Raw genomic sequence first — 21,594 nt, 5'->3', positions numbered from 1 at the left:
ATTTACTTTTTTGCAACAATATAAATAATTAAAAATAAACTGGGGGCGAATCCATTCGAGGAATATTTACGAAGTCGACTACGTTCTACGATCATCGTCCTACGAAGCGTATGAGTAATGCGATTATCTCCCAAGTAATGAACCGGCAACTACTAGTTATAACGAGTTTTGCGAAAGATGCCAAGCTTCCTAAACTAGAAATCAAGGAACTTCGATAGAACATGATCTGAGGTTTGGAAAATGTGTGATGAATCGACTTAGATTAACCTGGTCTTTTTATTTTTGATTTATTGAAATCGGTATGTTGACTTGTACCCTGTCTACTTTGTATAAACTAACATATACGTATGACCTTCGTCGATAGCATCCTTACGATCGGCGTTCAAGCTGTACCATGGAAGTCACGAAGTTATTACAAGACCTTCAGGTTGCAAGTTGATAATGTCTGCTAGCTTACTGCAAACTAGGATAGTCCTATTAAAACAGAAACGCTACGGCATCACTCCTTCCGAATGACGGATCAACTATTGTACACGTTCATGGTGTTATTAGGTCTTCATATGGATGGGCTTATCCTTCCATTTTCATGAAAAGGGGCTTAGCTTTATTAGGCCCTACTAGAACGAAAATCATTAACAATGTTCTAATGTATTTGATTAGTGAATAACTCTTGGCATTATTTAATTTACCTCTTGTTCAGCTCTTCATACGCTGATGATTAGGTATTATTTGCCGTTAGCTATTTCTATACTCTATGAGCCTGCAATCACCGCTCTACATATTCTAACACGTCGTGTTGAGTTCATACTCTAGAATAGGTGTCAATTTCGGTATCTTTTGAAGGCATCCTTTTAATAATTAAAGTAGAAGCTTGCAAAAAAATCGGTAAAGATAGTAAAAGATGGAAGACATAAAAAATATAACAACAAAAGAGGAGAAAAAGTAAATTTTACCGCATCTGACTATATCTTCCAAACTAATTTTTTTAACATTTTGTTGAAGTACTTGGGATTTTTATAAGTTTACCTGTTGTCAGTTAATAGAAATGACTCCGCGTACAAAAGCTAAGGCACAACAGAAATCATCGCCGCCTGTTAACGACTTTTCGCGGTATAGTGTTATATCCGCTGATCATAAAGACACCTAAAAGTTCTCAGAAAGAGTGCTCTGTTGTTAGTTAACCCTGATCCCTTTGGCCGAAGGAACATAGTAAAATGCGTTTAACATGGGACGAGGAAGAGAAGACTTTATCGGCTACAATAATTCTCAGAGGCTAGTATTGGTTCTCGAATCTGAACCATAAGTAGATAGTATTTTTTGTGAAAGTCTAATGCATAAACAGCATGTTGTACCTGATTTGTACACGAATTTTGTGACAGGATGCGCAGGACGTTACGCTGTTGTATCAAAAGCCGCCACTATAATCTTCAAATAATGCTTATGAATTTTTATGGGTTCTCTGTATCAGCTCATCAGCGTACGTCTCGGTCTGACGTGCGTATAGAATTTTAATAATAACGTATGTACTGGGATTGATTTTCTAGGTCTTAGAAAAATGAAGTTTTTCTTATTTATTCTTAGTTACAGTGCAAAATGAGGGTATAATATTCAGACACAATTCGCTTAAAGATTGATCGGCATATACAGGAAGTCTTGCAATTATCTTGCGTTTCTTCATTACCAGTCCGTTAACAGCCGGCAAACATGCGAACGTGTAGTATGTACATACACTGTACCGGTTGGAAGGATCAGTCATCGGTTGCTATGATTCATCGGCGTATTTTATCTACAAAAACACGTTAGCATCATTACCTTTTCCAGCCGTTCCAGAAGTAATACTAGTAAAATATCTAAGGCGTTTATCTCATACACTCGTCCAGTATAGAAAACACAGGACTAGAATATGATATCTTGGGTCACGTCGTGGAATTAGCTGTGAACGACTTTACAACAGATAGATGTATGGCGTTAATTTGATTACCGCTTCCCTGATTAGGTCAATAACCTCCGTGGTCGCACCCCGCTTGTCCTTGAGCTGGTGTTCCGATGCGCTCTTCACACAGCCGGGCACTGTTTCCGTGATTAATTCGCTTTTGCTCGAAGATATTTGTAGGAGTACACATAGCTATATCACGTTTTTTATTTCTTAAAATTCGATTAGAAGTCCAAGATAATCATAGAATTGTAGAAGTTTTTTTTTGCGTTAGACAGGCATAGAAGCTTCGAATTATGAACAGTAGTATGTTAAAAATTCTAGGAATAAGCAGCTATGCCTCGCGTTTAGTCAGCGATTTAGACGCCGAATCTTGTGAAGTTCTTAGGCGAAGATCTTCGTAATGTAGGATTTTTCCTCAAGGAATCCAAATGGTATAGCAGAAATGAAAACGTAAACGATATCAGAAGTTCAGCACCAGGAACTAACTTGAGTAAAGGGCCTTTCGAAAAAGGCCTTTTAAATCTGAACATTTTCGGCTCCATTTTCCGGACTTGCATAGCATTTCACACTTCATTTTATATCGAAACCGTAAAGATGAAATTTTCAGAATTCGGTTTTTATATTCTCTTCTAAGTTTTTAGTGTTGTCATGCTACAAACGAGCACAAAAAAAGTCCACTAAAGGTGCGTAATCAGATATGGTGTGTATTTCTGTGCTTTACATCCGTTATTGAAACCGTTAGGCATCAATTCAGATGGCTGGCTTCCAGCGAGAAATTGTGTATCCAACTTCGAATTCGAATTTAGATCACAGAGTGTCTTCAGGTTTAGCACACAACCACGTCACCCGCTACGCTATTACGGGTACAGATTCGGTACGGTGATTTGTGTATGCGATAAAGCCGACCCCTCTCTACGATTAAATCACTTAGAGAAAATGGTCCCTAGTTGTCGCAGCAGATCTGCGCGCGCTAACTAGAACAGCATAGGAAAACAAATAGCAAATAATATTGCGCTCTTTCAATAATCTACATGCCAAGTGTCTCTGTATACAATTGGATTAACCTGTTTAATCGAAGATGTCCATTAAGATAACAAAACTGTATGAAGCACATGTTTTTTTCTAATTTGGTTAGAAACCTATGCAACGAAAGCGTTTTCGGGTTAAATACAGATGCTAATATATGTTGAATACTGCCTATCTTCGTTTGATGCAGAACGAGACAAATTTGGCGTTTTCTTTTTTCATAAGCATCCTTCACGTACGATTTAAAATGCTGTGTGCTTCAGTCTGAAGCCAAAAAATTAATTTGCTAACATATACAAGTTAATGTAATGTCCTATAACATAATTGTGTAACAAATAAAATTCAACATCCGCGTATATTTAAACACGTTTGTTGAATAATAACTTAATAAATTCACGTTCAAAAAGCATTTCCATCGAATATTGATATACACATGAGTTATTTTACAGCTGTAGCGCAGTGGAATGGCTACGATCCGCTTCCTGTAAAAAAAAATGCGGGAAGACCTAATTATGATTCCGTTAAACGACTGCCAGCTGCCGTCGCATGCGGCGTATAACACCTCATTGAATCTTTTCCTGTATTACAGAAACAGCAGATTCTCATTGACCATTCAGACATGACGTTTCATTAATAGTGCCATTTAGTATATTCTTAATACAAAACTGTAGCAAGATAAACCACCTTCGTTATGTCCTACATTGTTAGCAGCGCAGTATCCTATACTTTTAAAAATACGATCTTAGCATATTCCTCATTTTGAGGTTACTATGGGCGTTTCGCACGCCTACTCAGATAGCTGTACGCACCGCAGAGCTTAGCACGTCCGGCGAGATCCATTGCTGAGCCGACTACCGATAGTCGGTATCTAGCCAAATAAAAACCCAACTCATCGACAGTATGTTTCTTCAGATCTATTTTCTACGCCAAGAAATTGTTTTTGCTATACATATACAAAATTTGTTTTTTGATCGCGATAATGTCACTTATCTGTTCGGCGTCGCTGGCCATCTTATATACCGCAACAATACGGTACGCGTTGCAATGACTCGTGTGTAGTGATCATCCACTCTTCCGTTCTGGGGCCTTCTGCTACGATAACCGTTTGTTCTCAACGGCTATTACGTGTCTCGAATGAGGCTCTCTGCGTCCATTTTACATGCTGATCTAACGAGACATGGATCCGACCGTAGCGTGGCGTGACGAAACTGATTATTGAAGTATTGCATTTTTTTTTGCGTGTCCTCCAAAGAGAAGTGTCCACAGTGAAGACTACACTCCATTGCATTGGCGTGCACCGTTCTGCTGGGCACGTACTGCTGTAACTATTGTCGCAGGTGCAGTAAATGAAGCTCGAAACAACCTTACAATATTATTCATCTACTTCGTATACTCTTGTTAAAGTTGTCATCTGCTGTTATACCGATACAGTAGCCCCTTTTAGTGAACTTATATTTAGGAGGGCTATCCATTACACAACTTATGCCCAGTTACGACGCAGAAACAATGAGAAAAACTGATTCGAATTTTTAGCTGTTGATAGCTATATGCGCGGTAGGCTCATATACACAATATAGACGAACGGCATGCACAAACAATATGCTTCATTTTGCTTTTCCTGCTAATGTTGACGTCGACGGTGCTCGAGCTTATCGGCTCGTGTCGATAAGCTCGGCGCTACGGCGTGTCGGCCGTAGCGAAAATGATACGTAATATGAGCAAACAACGTTTTACTCATCTTGTCTAGCCAAGAAGAGCCAAAGGTTGAAGGTGACCTATTCTTTCTGCTCTGATGAGATTCCAATGTCATAGTACTTATAAAGTAAGTAGCCCGCGATGCTCACAAATCCGAGTCCAACAATTGCCCCTACGCCGTAAAGAAATGGGTAAATGTTATCGCCTGATTGAAATATCGGACGCCTGCTTGGAGGTACGGGCCCAGGAAATGGATCCTGTTGCCATATCGGGGGCTTCAAATGCTCTAGGTCCACTTGATAACATGGATACTCAGGCACGCCACCAAAACCGCCTCGTAGACGTGTGTGCGGTCTATGTAAACAGAAACCTCGCTGACGAATTGGAAAATATAGCTGCGCTGGCATCATACGATGTTTGGCGTAATAGATTGGTAACATGATCATCTCAGCTAAAATTAGCCTACAAACTCTCTGGCCGATATCTGGTCGTCGCAAATTAGATTGTTAGCCGTGACAATTCCGTCGTACTCAATTTAGTCAGGGACTGGTTTTATTCAATCAAATCTATTTGCTTCCATACCGTCAAACAATTTTCCAGCTTGACTTTGTTATCATCAAATGGAAGGGATCGAGATTGGTTTGCTATAACATACATAACTATTCGATTGCACGACAGCGTCTGATGACGATGTAGTAATGTGATTTGAAATGAAGTAAAAATTCATTCCTTTAATTAGATGTCAACGAATCGCTGGTGGTCGGAGCTTTTCACCACTGATGTGAAGCATCCAAATGTCGATCTGGGGCCACAGCCAGTTTGGCTAGAATAGTTACTATGAACACCAGTCGTACGAGTAACAAGCAATAATGAATAGGACAGTAGACAATTGTTTAATACGCTAACGAAAAAAGAATGTTAATTTATGGGGCTCAAACAGTACCCGACCCACGACGCCTCTCTATGACTACATGATGCACTCGAACGGGTACCGTTCGTACATACTCGTCGCATAGCATCGATTCGTGGTTCGCGAGAAATCGCATAGATCGCCTATCAATGCTCTGCCATTCCATTTGACAGTTATAACTCACTGACTTTTGTGATGGGTCACTAAAGAATTGATTAGCTTTTGCCCGAATTAATTTTATGCTAGAAACAAACAAGAACGTTAGACATATTTCGCTGTGTGACATCAGATATAACTTAATCTGCACAATGTTTGAGCCCCACGACGAACAGTTAGGTGACGTTATTAAAAGACATTTTTCGAATAATATGCCTTGTTATGCCGGCGGAACGGGCGGATTAACCAAGATGTTCTTTTCTAGCGCTCATTGCGAAATTCAAGTGACAACGGTACGTGCTGCGCACGATTTATTCGCACTGTTGTCTATACCATAACAGAACAAAAGAAATCAAGTAGGAAAAAACTGTTCCAATCATAGAAAGAGAAATATGATGCTGCCTTCCTGGCCAATATTGCTAAGTTGTTGAGTCTGGTAAATGGAATCAAAACATCGGTTCCTACGACGATCCTGGACCTATAAGGGCTTCCCGTAAGATTCCAACGACAGATTCCAGTAAAGAAGCATTTTTTAATAAAAGATTTCTTAAACCAATAGACTCTTATCCCTGTAGGCCTGCTTGATCCGGTGGAAATTGATGGCGCCTGCGGTCTTCGAAAGATAACTTAAATCTTGTTCTAATATAAGGACCTGGCTGTGTGGAAATTTTGTAGCTTGGACCAGGACCTGCGACCCATTACAATAAAGTTTGATTGAATAAAAATTCCTCACCTGTCTTTAAGAGGTGACTCTCTGCTGCACCGAAATGCTGGTACTGAAACAACTTCAAAGCAGGAAGTGGAACAAGCATATTCATTCGAAATCTCTTCCTTTGTAGTTGTAAGTGTTACGAAGCCAATCATGGCAAAACCAAGTGCTTCGAGAAATATGACTGCATATGTTCCAATAGCAATCCATCTCTAAAGCATCTCTGGTCCCATTTTGATGATTATGGTTTGCTGTTTAGATGCGCGAGGCGGAAAATACTATACGTCCCGACGTGAAGCGCCCACCTAGGCATGACGAAGTATACTGTGCTGGAGCGAAATGTGCCAAACGATCCCCAATTCTGATCAATAATTATTACTAATGATATTCAATTATTATTTCACATCTGAATTAAATAAAATGGTTAACATATAAATGAGTAAAATGGTTATAAGCGACAATTTCTGCCCCTCCAACATGGAGTTTGTCTTCCGCAATGTAGGGCATTCGTACTTAGCTTTAAATCTCTATTTTCCCAATAACAACACAGATGTATAAAACTAGTATGAATGACAAGGTAACAGACCCTTGTCTGTTAAATGGCAATTGGCCAAACCGAGCAGTAAAGACATACTACTCTTTTATGCCTTACCATAACAACGAGTTAGAGTTATCGTTAATGGATGCTTGTCTGTTTTCATTCGTATCTTCCGCTTGCGAAATCCCAAATCGCGGGAACCAAAGAATATTACCTTACTAGGAAAACAGTCGCCATACTTGTGCATGCTCTGATCAGCACTTAACAGGTTCCCTAATAGGACCCCTCCATTGTGATCTATAGTGCATAACATAAGTGATCAAATAAGGAGAACTGAATTAACTAGAATCCTGTTAAGACTGAGCATCCAAAAAGGTATACAACCGAGTTGAAATAAATTATACGGAACCACTCAGTGGACGTTGTCTCTGCTCGTCACCGACGCTTTCTGAGAAATTTAAGCTTAAAAATTGCTTTAAATTAAGGACAGCTATATCCACACCTACAATCGAATCGTTATATAATAGTGGGCTCGCATCAAGAGCCACCAAATGCAATGTCGACTGGCTCCTGCGGACGCTGGAACACGAAGCATTTAGGAATTACGTTAGCAGAGATCATGCAATATACGTCACTTAATGAAGATATTCAATCAATAAATAGTAAGCCTCGTTTCATTTTTGTATCCGTTATGCCTAGAATTCAATACTGGGTTACTGTAAGTCACTTTTGCAAGAACACTCAGTGGTCGGCTATAGGGCCGCGAGCTGTGCTCTGGTACTCCCTAGGCAAGCGTTTTAAGAGTTCGCCAACCGAGGTTGTGTTGAGATGTGTGAATAGGTTTATCTCTCTGTTGTTTTCGTTAAATAAGCAATCCATTTCCAAGTAAGCAGGCATTTTAGGACCACCACTAGTAAAGATGTGTATTTAAGTGAATAACGATGCTTTTTTAATATATGTAAGGAAACAAATAATAATAGCCGCGCCAGACTAATTTTGTTGCTTTTTTAAGAGTGAAGTATGTAAACGAGCGAGGCAAGATATCTATGCCAACACAATCCTGTACACCTTTCAGCGCAAAATATTTCATCACACAGCGTTGAATAACAATGTAGTACCAAGTATTCGACTTAGCGGTAATAATGAATTCCTCCTGCACGAAGATTCACAATATTCAATAAGTCTGGTAGCTTCCTCGTTCTAATTTGTTGCACAAAAGTAGGCATTTCAGTATGAGAAATTTGGAATTGTTAACATTTGCTGAAAGCTCGCACTATCTGTTATCAAAAAGATGTTTTCTTGAAGGATGGAGTCATTGTGTATATGCTGTTATGGTCATGATTATGACAACGATGGTGATGGGGTTGTTGTAAGCGAGTATTAATCTCGTGGCACAACATTCTCAAGAGTTGGTACCAAGCTACCTTCTACATTCATCATAAGCGAATCATAAGACAAGTGTTGCGCGGTCAAATCAATTTGCTTCCGTCATAATATTGGAAGTATTGTCAGTGTCGGTCCAATCCCAAGGTAGATTCCTAGTCCCTTCTTAGAAATATTCGAGACACGCTTCGCCTGCATTCGATATAACTCTGCTGTCTTATGAAACGTGAATTTGTCGATAATTGCGTTGATCGCCATAGATTGCAATTGACGGCAATGAAAGCCGTGCATTAGATCAGTGTTTCTTAGATAAACACTCTATGTCTCAAGGTCTTTTACATAAGTTAATACAGTCGACATCATTCAAAATATTCATAAAATTGGTCCAAATATCCTAGAGTCATCAGAGACGCACATACTACACCAGCCAAAACCTAATACCAGCGCAAACATTTGTGGAGTCGTGTTTCGGGAGTTGTTCGAGCATAAAACCCGTCTCTGTTGTTATTACAGCTATCAAGCAATTTCTCAGCTCAAAAACTGCAGTTGAAACACGCCTTCTATATACTATATACATATATAGTCTCAGTCGAGCGTTGGTACCTCATCACTCGTAATATAAGGACCTCACTACCTGTCCGTGCAGCAAGCAAAATTTATATAACCTGTTCGTTGTTCTACATGCAGAATCAGTTGGTATATACGCTTATCTGTCAAGTGTAATGTGCATCTGTTAAATTTAACGCAGCTGCAGCCTAACGCCATATTGTGACGGTTCAGAATTTAGCAAGGTCTGTTTTTTATATATCTGTTACGGCTATGGTGGTTCCAACCGATCAACTGTGACGCAAGAAAAAGTTTATTCGAGTGTTCATATGGCGTACAGTTAATAGCTTCAATCGGTCGTTTTTTTTTAAATTATTTTGATGATTCAGCCCATATTGTAAATAAATCCAGTCCACAATTTTCATGCCCTATCAGGTAATACGACATGTGTAGCAAATGCAAGTATCTAACTCTATACGACTTGTAGTGTCGTCAGTTTTGTACGATGTTTTGTAAAGTGCAAACCTTTGAAAAAAATAAGCTACTATTTATCGTCGGCATGCTATATATTTGTTTGGAGACAGTGATTTTTCGTGGCGCTATCCTAATCACGTATGGCTACAAATTATCCATTAGCAACGAGTTACCACCAAACAATTGGCAGTACGGCACACTATATACAAACTGCTAAATATAGTATTAGTCCAACGCAGAAGCGAACTCCAGAATGAACGATAGATTGATTTATTTGTGTGTATTTTTTTTTCGTCTTCATCCCAATGGCAAATTCAATATCAGGAGCAAGGAAAAAGTTTGAGTTAATGCAGTGGACTTTGATTGACCAGATAGCAATCTAATTATTTTGAACTCTATCTATGTGGACCTGTAAGCATGGATTTTAGTACATTGTATACTATATTATTAATCATGAGCCTGTAGAGGTAGGTATTCTTATAATACTTTTCACAAACTAACGTTTGGGATCTTCATTTTACAGAAAAATAAAAAAAAAAAACTATTTACTAGTTTAACAAGCCGCATGCGGTTGATGTGCATCGAAAACTAATTATAACAGATCGCAATAATTTATTGGATAGCATAATATATTATCTGAACAGTGCTCATCTTTCCTAAATATTACTCATTTTATGTGGCCAAGTCAAGAAAGCTGGCCACCATATTACGAAAATCGCCATTTAGTCTATGTATAAAATTCCTACTATCTTTTTATGGCGCGGGTAAAAAAAATAAATATAGAATTATATGTTTCGAGCGCTATGCGACTTGATAAAGGATTGAGTCGAAAAATTGCAGTACGTAATGACGGTAACTATCAGAGCATAATATTTTTTGCGCCAAGCTGAGTAATCTGTGACAGTTTCATTGCTGTCGCATAGCGCGACAGACTGATTGGATGACTCACGCAACCTTTAGGCTTTTTTGACGTGAAAGACTATGTTTTCGAAGACAAACAAAGCTGAACAAGTTTAACTTAATTCAAATCATTTCGTTCAAATGTATTTTTCTTACGTTTCTTACGAAGTACCTTTAAAGCAATGTCTATCGTTAAAACAGCACGTGTTACATACAATAATTTAAACACAATATATCGATCAGCTTTCAACTGTTCATACGCCTTCTGATTTGATCGAACGACGAAGTTTTGTCTGACGGAGCCTGTAATCCATCATTATTCGCTTCCTGTTTCTATACCGAAAATACGTTATAGTTTAAATAAAAATTCCCAATTCTGAAACGTTAAGGTCAGTTTCAGCGCAGCTGTCTGATGTTAGTCGTTCCTTTCGATATCGCACACACAAGAAACGTCTAGGACTTCGGAGACAGTGTCAAATATATCGCAAATTGATGCTCATACTAGCAATAAATATTAGGGCTATTTGTCAAAAAGATATTTTTCGAAAAAAAAAAAAAGCACTTCATGTTAATATATAGCCCTGAGAAGTTTCATAGATATGCAGAGAGCACATAGCACGGCACTCGACCACTTCAAAATCACAGAATCTAACTTCAGCCTTTATATTCTCTAGATTTAGGTCCATGTGACCTCGATTGCTTCTGCGTCGTAGAAAGCGTCACAGGTTAGGTAGCGATTTCTATAATCAGATCTACTAAATAAACCCATTTATGATCTGATTAACTGTGATAATAAAGAGTACAGGTTTACACAGCCGTTCAGAGTGCCGGGCTATATACACTATAAAGGTTTTCAAAAAAAACGGGTACGTTAATGCCAAAAAAAGTGCAAAAACAAAAAGCCATATAATGAGAAAAGAAAACATAATGCACTGATATATAAAGTATATATTTTATATTACAGAATTATAGGTCTGGCAAGCCTCCGTGTTCTCAGATCCCAGAAAAGAAGGTCCTGCTTATTATTCATTGTAAGGTGCTTACCTGGCTTGTCTATTTAAGTGTGAAAAGAGCTATCGGGAGATCAAAGTGTTACAATTGTCACCGTTGGCAAATCGTATTCGTATAACGACGGTTTCACACAACAGATGATTTACAAACAGAATCTTCCCTTATCTTCGCCTTAGTTGGCTATACGCCGGTAGCAACTGATTTGTTCTTATCAAAGGCAATACCTTCACTTTTTAACTAGAACAATTATATTATAGAAGTAAATACCCTCTTCAAAGCGGCAGTAGTACCACGTATTGATATAGCGGTACTGTTTATAATGTTTTCATGCATATGCGCATTACATGTAATCATAGGGATTTTACTTGATCATAGAATTTTTATTCCAGCTACAAAAGCGGTCATCTTAGCACCTATTATTATATTTAGACTATTGAACTGTCTGGGCTACAGAATGAGAAACGCGAGTTACAGGATCGATATTTCTTTCTTGCTCATCGTCTTTTGTTACCTAGGATGTTTTGATTTATCACGTTATATTCCCATTATTTAATAATAAAATTCTTGTTAATTTAGCCCATCGAATTACTAGCGCAGCGTGCTTTTGCTCTACGATTCTAATCAATGTAGGCCCAACAATTACGTAGGCAATTTATTGAATAGCGGGAAGTTAAAACGGGACCACTATACTTATTATATAATAGGATATAAGTGAACACTAATGAATATTTTAGACTTAACTAATCATCCCGATAGACCTATAACGGTAACGTAGGCGATAACAGCACATACGGTCTTTTTCATGAACTCACTGTATTTGAGACATTGAGTAAAAACAAAAAATCTGTTCTGATTCTACCCAAATAGGTTAACTAACCGTTGGATGTTTTAGTGCATTTCGCCAGCGAATACATTAAATACTAGCGATTCAGCTCGCGCAACGTTCAGTCATCATTGGATATTGCCTAGAATAGACTCCTCAAAGACCTTTTTCCCTTATCGATGTAGGGAGAATGTTTAAATTTTTCGTCTACCTTTACCAACGTGAACGAGCCACACAAAACCACTGCAAACAGCACACATGTTATGAATTTGTTTTTTTTAGTCGCTGCCTCCTTCAGCTGTATTATCTCTGTGCTTTTTTATACCAAATAGATTCTTCCACAGTTGTCTATGGCTTAGGCTTGCACCAGCTGTAGTTATTTTTGTACGACACATTGTCTGTTCATTCGTGGATTCTCCGAAGAACAACTCACAGGGCTTTAATTGTCCGCGTGCAGTCCCCGTATGTCTCATTACACCATTCAGGTTCAGGATTATAGCTCAGACGTGTCTGCCCATCGAGCCTTTTTGTACTGGTAACATTTTCATTTTAATTGCTACGGCAACAATTCAAATGAACATGATCTTTTGGGTAGAGTGTATGCTCCTTTTACTAGCCATAGTATCGATTCCGTTGCTGTATTTGGTGCTTTTTCAAATATAATTTGCGGCGCTGACAGATGCGTGTTGCAGTTCTAGCTATTGAACGGAAAGGGCGGCCATCCCAGTTGCTATTGAAAACTACAGAATTGCTGATAAAACTAAATTGCACGAACGATTCATTAAAGCGCTGCCAGCTGATGTCTTGCGATCGCATACGACTGGCCGTTTTTTAACGTTATAGTAGGCGTTTTCATTTAAATTACACATTGTTATATTGTAAGATATGTTTTATTGCAAAACATAGCTGCTTTTCAATATACGTCTATCGAATGATCTGATATTTATTTTTTTATTACAAACTATAAAAATACGCACAACTTACACTTTGGTAACTTCCGATTATTGCAGACTGAATTTATAAGTAGAATTGAATTGAATTGAATTGAAAAAATTCAAAGCAACGTTCACAGTTCGACTTGTGCACAGGGTAATAACAGCTCATTATTCAATTTACCGTTGTTTTACTGAAGAAAGGAACAGGACATCCGGTAGCGCCATCCAGTTCCACTATATTATATCAATAACGATGGAGGTTCTAAATGAAACTAACCAGTGTTCTTTTATATGCGCGGCATGTATTAGACGTTTATGTGTTTCGAATTTTACGTTCGGTATCGCTGCTACTAGGCAAGCTATTAGGACGCCACGAAACAAGCTTTTGTGTATGCTAGGGTTCGAACCTAGACTGCAACGTGTTTCCCTAAAATCAGCAGGTACCCCATAAGCTATCATGGGGAATATATTAAGCTCCTAACAGAGATGAATGGGCAATAATCACAGACAGAAGTAACAATATCGGGTTCTTAGCTAAAAGTGATTTCCTCAAACACTTAAATTAATGTTGTCGTATTGATTAAAACTAAGTTTTATAGTACCTAAAAAATGAAGCAAACAATTTACCAGCTGGATGCAGAACTATCTTTGACCTTCATTCGAGCCGCTGACCTAGTGCTATTATAGAAAGATCTATTTATGTTTACTTATAACCTCGTGAAGGGTATAGGGCTCATGGAGCGAAGCTGTCTCTGTAAGTAACTATTGTGATTATTCTTAATTGATTAGGTGCACTTGTATAAGATTTCCAAGCCTACTAAAAGCAAAAGATTAATTTGAAAAGTATTTTAATAAAATAGCTTTATTCAAAGTGGCAATTATTGCAAGGAAGTTACAGGTACTCATGAATTTTTGTACGGCGGAGAACTGGTACTGCCGAGGCTAAGATAGGGTGTTCTTCGACAGTATAGATATCAAATAGTGGACGTAATATCGAAAGTTGAAACCTCCTATTTTCTTTAAGCATGCTTAATTCAATTATCAAATGTAAAAATCAAAATGTACAGCTTCCAACTCACACATTTGGCCAGCCGTCCGTCCGCCTTTAGCTATAGTGCCACAGTGGGCACTGCTATTCGATTATCGTGCTTTTTCTAGAGACTCGCTCATAACACCATTGAGTTTTACGCACTCGATGAGATTGAGTATAATTATTATCTCCACGATCCGTCTATCAGCAGACCGGCAAACTTCCAAATCAATGTTAGATTTTGTAGCATGCCTTTCGAGCCTCCGTTGACAGAATCCAGCAAGAAACGACGTCACGTTCTACTTTGTCTTCTTTGAACATTCACATTCAAAGAAAACGATAATAACACGTGAAAGGAAATATTTTCTGCATCGGTTTATGGATTTCAGAAGTGTTTGTTAAGCCTTCTTTCTCGAAAGATTGCATATGTCATCTCGGCTTCTACGCTCTTGCGTGTGTAAACCTAACTAGAATCCAAAGAGTTCCTTTAAGGTTTTAAAGGGAAACCTGTCAAGAATTCACGCCTATATATCTATGTCGATCCAAGATCTAGATTGTTTATTTCATACGTGCATTTAGACTGACATAAACTAGATGAACATAATAGATATAACGATTCTAGCTTCCCCAAATATGAAATAACTTGAAGCTTGTAGTTCTCGATATATTAAATAACGTATCCAACGGAAAAGAAAACGTAGTGCAACCAGGTAAATATATTCAAATTTAATAAATCATCTACACTTAACCAGTTACGATATAATAATACACATATCTTCCCGTTGCAAATAAAACTAACTGATGCAATTATCCTTTATAATTAATATAATAATATATCCTATGCCTTTATCACATTCGGATTAAATGCATTAGTCTTGTTCAGAATTTGAAATTTTTTAGTGGCTTTCAAAAACTTATGCAGCACCAATTTCCGTTTTGTCCGTTTCAGCGAACATGCTTTTCATTTTCATTAGATTAGGAGAATCCCCCGTACTCTACTTGCAATTTCAATATATATTTATTTATTATTGTTTCAGACACCTATAGAATGGATCTCTGCCAAAACAAGCTTGCATTTGAACGCTGCCCAGCACTTAAAGCCCACTTCTCTGTGGACCCCATAATTCTATTACTCCAATATATATATATATATATATATTACCCATTTAATATATGTATTAAGTGGAAGCTAATAACAGACTTAAAAATACAATAAATTGCACTTGAAACAAATATCTGTGAATATGAAAATGACAGTACAGATCGAACAACGACATAAATACGGGTTATTAAGTAACCAGTATTTATGTAGTTCGATGGTCAGGAACACAAGTTGGGTGTCTCCGGGGCATTGACAGGTAAACGACGTTTAACTCGGCACTTGAGATGTTTACCATGAATCCGTCCGGTATTCCAAGGGCGGAAAAACACCCAAAGATTACAGCAAAGATATTCCTCTACAGAAAAGTGGGCTAGAACAATGGCACTCTTTACCGACAGGGCACGTTACCATAGCATTGTTTTCATAGAGGACGGTATTTTTTTAAATTAAATTTGACTTCTTAATTATAGGTCGTATTACACATCGTAAATATATGGAATTCATTATGCGAGTGAATGAAACCAATGGAACGTTACTCTCTTAAGAAAAAAAGGTCATAATACGGATCTTCATCAATGGACAGTGTTTCTTATTATTGTTTACTTGTGAAATGCGTTGCCCATGTAGTCCGTTCGTTCGTTATTTATTCTATGGAAACTTAAGTGCACAAATAATTAAAGTTTAAAGTAAAAGTAAAGGGTAGCTTATAATCGTACATAAGGTCAACATCAGAACTTTTAGCATAGAACGTCTAGGTTTGGCTGTTCACTTTCGACTCGCATAATGTTAATTGCGTGTATAAAAGTTGTACGGTCGCAGTTCCTGCGTTGTTGTTTTTGCACGGGGGCTGAAGGTTGTAGCCAGACGAATCAATGGCATCAAATGTACTTCTGTAGCTATCTTGAAAAGGTTGACTATTGTTTTCCTTTCTTTTGATATCGACCATAATGACTGCATCGGCTTCATTCAATAGATATAAGTGCGCGTAGACGATTGGTGCCAATAGCAGCTTCGTGTCAATTATGTAATATGCTATCTAACAATGGAATCTAAATATTCGCACGGTTTAAACCAGTGTCGACGGTTTTACGTAATCATGCGTTAGCAAAAAAATAACGTGACCTAAGCTTGTCCGTTGCTGTACATGGCTAAATCCATACGCTCAGAGTAAACAACGTGTGAACACAAATGTAGCTGTTACTATGCGCGCCATTGGTAGCTTGTTATATAAGTAAAACTCTCGGATCGATTGAATAGTGCTGTATTTAATTAATACATAAATATGGCCTACAGATATGCATGTATTGGTTCTCTACAGAGTAGTGGACTCGAGTTCAATGGCTTAACGCGTAACGAAACGGTTCTTGTGATGAAAAACTAATATTAATATTATAAGAGTTAATAGTATAACAGAATAAGATGTGGGGGGCAATATATGGGAAAAGACATTTTTGAAAAATCAACTTTGAAAAAAACTCAAAATCAATGTGAGCGATTGTCAGTGGCGCCAAGATCGTACAGCGCAGACCCCCTAGCGGTAGAGAAGGCACAATTTAATATTCTCCACTGACACGTTAAGCTCAATTTCTCAAATTGTATATTTTGAAATGCTTGCTTCCGCAGTTATATGTATTTAAAAATCGAAAAGAGTCTCTTTCGACTATTAGAAAAATAATCTTAAAGGCACACTTTAGCTTGTGCGAGTGTTACCGTGACTTTGCTATCCTTTAACCGGATTCTATATAGATCTGTATTTTCTTAAAATGTTGTTCGTTATATCAATACGTAGTTCAAAATAAATAGTGGATAGAGGATAATTATCAGTTGACGTCAGGCTTTTTCACTGTAGGATTTGTACATAATTGTGTTGCTTTCAAGCAGACCGTACAGCGAGATGAAGTCAATAATTGGGACGGCAAACTAACGGTAGATAAATAATTTCCTGTTAAATAATTCAGATAGTGAAACAACGTCGTCAACGAAAGATACACGAGTTATTGGTACACTATTCAGTCTATTTATCGTAGGATTTCGCTATGCTTCATTTGAGCCGTGCGCTTTTAATAGAATCTAAATGCTGACTTTTTCGAAAATAGTAAGAAAAGCCTTCGAGTAGATCTTGTGAATCCAATTGCGGATTATAAGCCGGCACAAACGGAAGATGACGTTCCCTCTAATACTAGCTATAACATCAATACGAACAGATATTTCGTTTACAAATTTCGGAATTACATCAGCCAACAAAGTATCTGTGAAGAACCCATTTGCTTTAGAAATAGCTTGTTTTACCAGAGTTGTACGCTACGCTCCACACCACTACAGCAGCGGGATCTTCTATCTGGGACATTCTATAATTACCGAAGTTGAAGGACTAGAACATCGAGGCCACGGCAGCCAAAAAATGGTCAGACGAAATAAGCCTTTCCTAATCGTTAACTGGGGAACTCACCAAGCTTCAGCTTAACAACCCTACGACGGCTCAAACGCGCGACGTCAATTGTGCACGTGGACCGGTCGTAATATATTGCATATGTTGTGAGACGGGACTCAATATACAAGTCTGTGATCCAACAAGCGTTGACTATCCCACTAATATATGTATTTTTCTAGCTAGATATATTTAGGTCACGATAGCAACGAATAAAATGTATATGACGACATAAACGATACAGGCGATATCACAGGTACTGTAGCACATGTACATGATGTACATCAGAATCGTATTCTCGCTATTAGTATAGACTAAAAGCAATAATAAAATATTTCCCTCAAACTAATATTTTACGGAGGGTAGAGTAACAGGGGTCTCGAGTGAAATCTTCTCGATGAAAAGAGAAGTACATGTTTCAAGGCACTGAATGCTACGATAGAGACCGAACTTCTTCATTACGAACTGTTGGCCCTTTTCGAATGGTTATGTCCCGAATACATTCAACTGTTCTACAAATCCTAGTTAGAACTTTAGACCTTCAAAGTAAGTATACTGCATAAAAATCGGAGTCGCCTAGGAGTTAGCCGGATAGGGTTACCATTTAATGGCAGACGTATATGTTTTTACTGTAATTACGTTCATTAATCTAATGGGTGAGCGCTTCAAAGGAGGTCCAGTTTCCCTATGCACTTTTTATGCACCTTATGCACCTTTTCTAAGTATAATGTGTATGTTTTTTGACTGCAGCGTAATCGACACATATTATGCGAGGTTTTAAGGTCGAAAATTGGCGAACAAAAGTTTGATTTTACCATAATCAGAGGGCCGCAAGGCTTCTCCAGTACGACCAACGCACAAACATTGGTTGTTATAGATTCATTAATAACAAGGTTGTGAGCTTGAAGCTTGATGGGAATATGTGCCCCTATGTAAATAAGGAGCATCGAGGATCACTGGAACCTGAGGACCAGGATTTATATACCTCGAACGACGATACAAGCAATTTTTATCTAATAATAACACGTATGTCTTTAACGAATGTTACTGTGATAGGATCGTTCTATTGTAAGTAGCAGCCGTTGCGTAAACAGCAAACATAGCAGAACTTAGCAGCGTTAGTTATTGGCAGGTTTTAAAAAGAACCATCATTTGAAGTAAATCTGATTCAATTAGTTTTCAATTTGTTGTGCTTATAAAAGAGGTCCAGTGACCTTTTTAGCAAATGTTGATGCGTTGTGATTAAAGCACAAGTTAGTTAGATATCGCATAATACAAAAGTCATTTAGTTCTAAAATAGTGATATTATCTTTTGTAAAATCAAGGCGTTTTTTAGGCATCGTACTGATTGTCGTAATTGTGCCGGTTTATCTTTATTCGTATATTAGTAACACCGATATAACATTTTACTAGAAGAATCTGCTTCCACACATACGGAACTCGGTCCGATAATATACTCGTTGCATGTTAATAGCTCTCAAATAAAACTTCAGGGTGTAGTTAGAATTATGTGAACGTGGGGTAAAAAAGAATTCGTCAGCCTCCATAGAAGCTGTGTGTTGAGTCACACACTTTGTTTCAAATTTGCAGTCCTAGATTTCTACACAGCATCAATTATATTTAAGGTCGAAATATATCACTAGTGCGAAAGGTAGGCTAACAGTGCCTATTCGACGGTGATCTAAGTCCGAACCTGGGCATAAATACACGGGTCGTTTCAGACTGGGAACCAGCTGTCTGATGGAATCCTTAGCGGCCATACTGGACGTAAAACTCGAAATCTGACTGTGCACGATGAAAATGCGTTTATATTTAAAAGAATGCTGTACACGTATATTGATGTGAGGCATAATAAGATGCCGTAATTTAGAATGACTATCTGCCCATCATACAAGGAAAATTTGTGATTCACAGATAGTCACAACTGTGAAATTCATGTAGATCGATTTGCATCAATCGCATTAATTTTAGGTAAATTTTCTATTTAAGCAACCCATAACTTACATCTGCAGCACATGCACTGATGCTTAGGTTTGTTGGGCCAAAGTGTTCACGCGATCATTATACACATACTTAATATGTATATTCATAACGACTATAAACTATTTTGGCTATTCTATCAAGATGCTTTAAACTGAAGAGTTGTTTCATAGAATTTATGCATACTTTGCAAATTTATGCCGATACATTTTTGAGCAAATGGTCGACGGGCACTTCTTACAAAACAGTCACGATTCGATCAACATCACTGAACCAAAGCCCTCTTAGGAACATCTCAGATAGGCGACACACAATGATATTGTACCTCACCACCTGCGCGTACCACGTTCCCATCATCTCGTGTTCTAATTGGCTCTGCAGGAAAGAGATCGACGAGCAATTTGCTCAGTACAAAAGAGGAACGACATGATACCACTCTAATTGACCGTGCTGGTTGCCCGGACACGTTCACATCGGAATTGAATCGCTATTGAAGTGGTAACCGATAGCTGAATCTATTTGGTGGCATTTATCCCACCTGAGTGCCTTCGTCTCCTTACGATTTGTATAGTCATCGTAGCTAAAATAAATATGGCAGTGCGCGTATTTGAGAACTATTGATCATGCATATTGGTGTTGTCCTGCTTTGTGTTACGACGCACTTCTATTTCCAGAAATGTTACTCGTCAGGACATAACGTGCCTCGAAGACAGAACGGGCGTGTCCTACTCTTACGCCTCGCTCTTATCAAAACTGTAGAAGAAATATATTAGGTCGGCTGCATGATAAATGTAGCCCACATACACTACAGTTTAACAATAATATATTGTGTTGTACATATACTGGGTATGGTATACTATATAATATAGTGTTTTAACGTGGTCGAAGCCAAACGAGTTAGGAAAGTGGGCTTTAAAGAATTGTTTATCAATACCGACCAGGTTCCACTGTGCATCCTACACAAATATATTTTCAGGGCGTGGCCTATGCAAACATAATTCGATTTTTGCAAGGAACGACGATTTATTGATAGAGCGCGTTTACAGGAAAATTTCCTCGGTATCATTCAGCGTATTCTGATGGACCGGGACTCATTAGATCGTATCTGTTTGTTGTAAATATGTAACCGGAAGTTTGAAAGAATAACATTACTCCGTTCAGGCAAATCTAAGGAGTTGTTCGCTTTTTTTGGACCTCGGTTAGTTAGTGGCGACGATTTTCTTTATAATGGATGGCGTTGCCTTAGAGTAGAAAATCACAAGATCAGAATGCATCTTCAGGTCTAGGATATTGAAGAGTTAGTTACGAAATTAAAAAGTTGGTCTTTCATCAGTCCTTCAAAAGTTAGGCACCTTGGGTCATAATTCGACGGCAAATTCGAGCACAGGAAATGGTGTTGAAAAGTTTGTTCTTAATCGAACCTAAGTAAAGACACGTCTCCGCGAAGCCTGCATCGTGTACTTGCGGCGATCGAAAGACAACATTTCAGTTACATCAAATAAGCCATAAATGATAAAATTTCTTCTATTTTTATCTATCTAACCAACGCCTGTATGGACTAATACCAGGCACCAAGGTTCAGATAACTCAGATAATAATACAAGCCTTTTCTGAAAATTAAAATGGGATATTTAAAACTACTTGTGACAATTTGCGAAACCTTTGGAGTACGTAGCTCTGTTACATGGAAATATAATAGATATCGTATCTATTATGTGCATATCTATCATATAACGGTATAACAAATGCGATACACTTTAATCGCAGTGTACCTTCAGAGTAAAAGGATAAAAGGCAATAGACTGATCTAATACTGTCTTACGTCAGACTCAGCGAACATTCTGTCACTATATAAAATCAGAATATGTTTAGAATGCAGCTTCAAAAAGGACCTCCTAGAGATGTGCGATCGTCTCCGTATGTTGTTACGAACTTGTCATCAGGTCCACTTAAAAGGTGGCCCTTGTCAGGCTTAATCTAGCTAGTTCATTAAAAGGACGTTGAGAAGAAAA

At 38.1% G+C, this 21,594-nt stretch overlaps 1 long non-coding RNA gene across 1 annotated transcript; it reads right to left on the bottom strand.

The window, feature by feature from the left end:
* Window positions 1-798: 798 nt before the first annotated feature.
* LOC147755696 (uncharacterized) lies at window positions 799-20,092 on the bottom strand. Its single transcript, XR_015328809.1, has 3 exons — window positions 19,607-20,092; window positions 1,353-2,145; window positions 799-1,143 (listed from the first exon to the last, which is right to left on the bottom strand). It is a non-coding gene; the product is annotated as an uncharacterized LOC147755696 (long non-coding RNA).
* Window positions 20,093-21,594: the final 1,502 nt, after the last annotated feature.

The sequence above is a fragment of the Varroa destructor genome, unplaced genomic scaffold (assembly GCF_002443255.2).
Source record: "Varroa destructor unplaced genomic scaffold, Vdes_3.0 BEIS01000005.1, whole genome shotgun sequence".
NCBI classification, from domain to species: domain Eukaryota; kingdom Metazoa; phylum Arthropoda; class Arachnida; order Mesostigmata; family Varroidae; genus Varroa; species Varroa destructor.
This window is presented reverse-complemented; position numbering and strand designations above follow the sequence as displayed.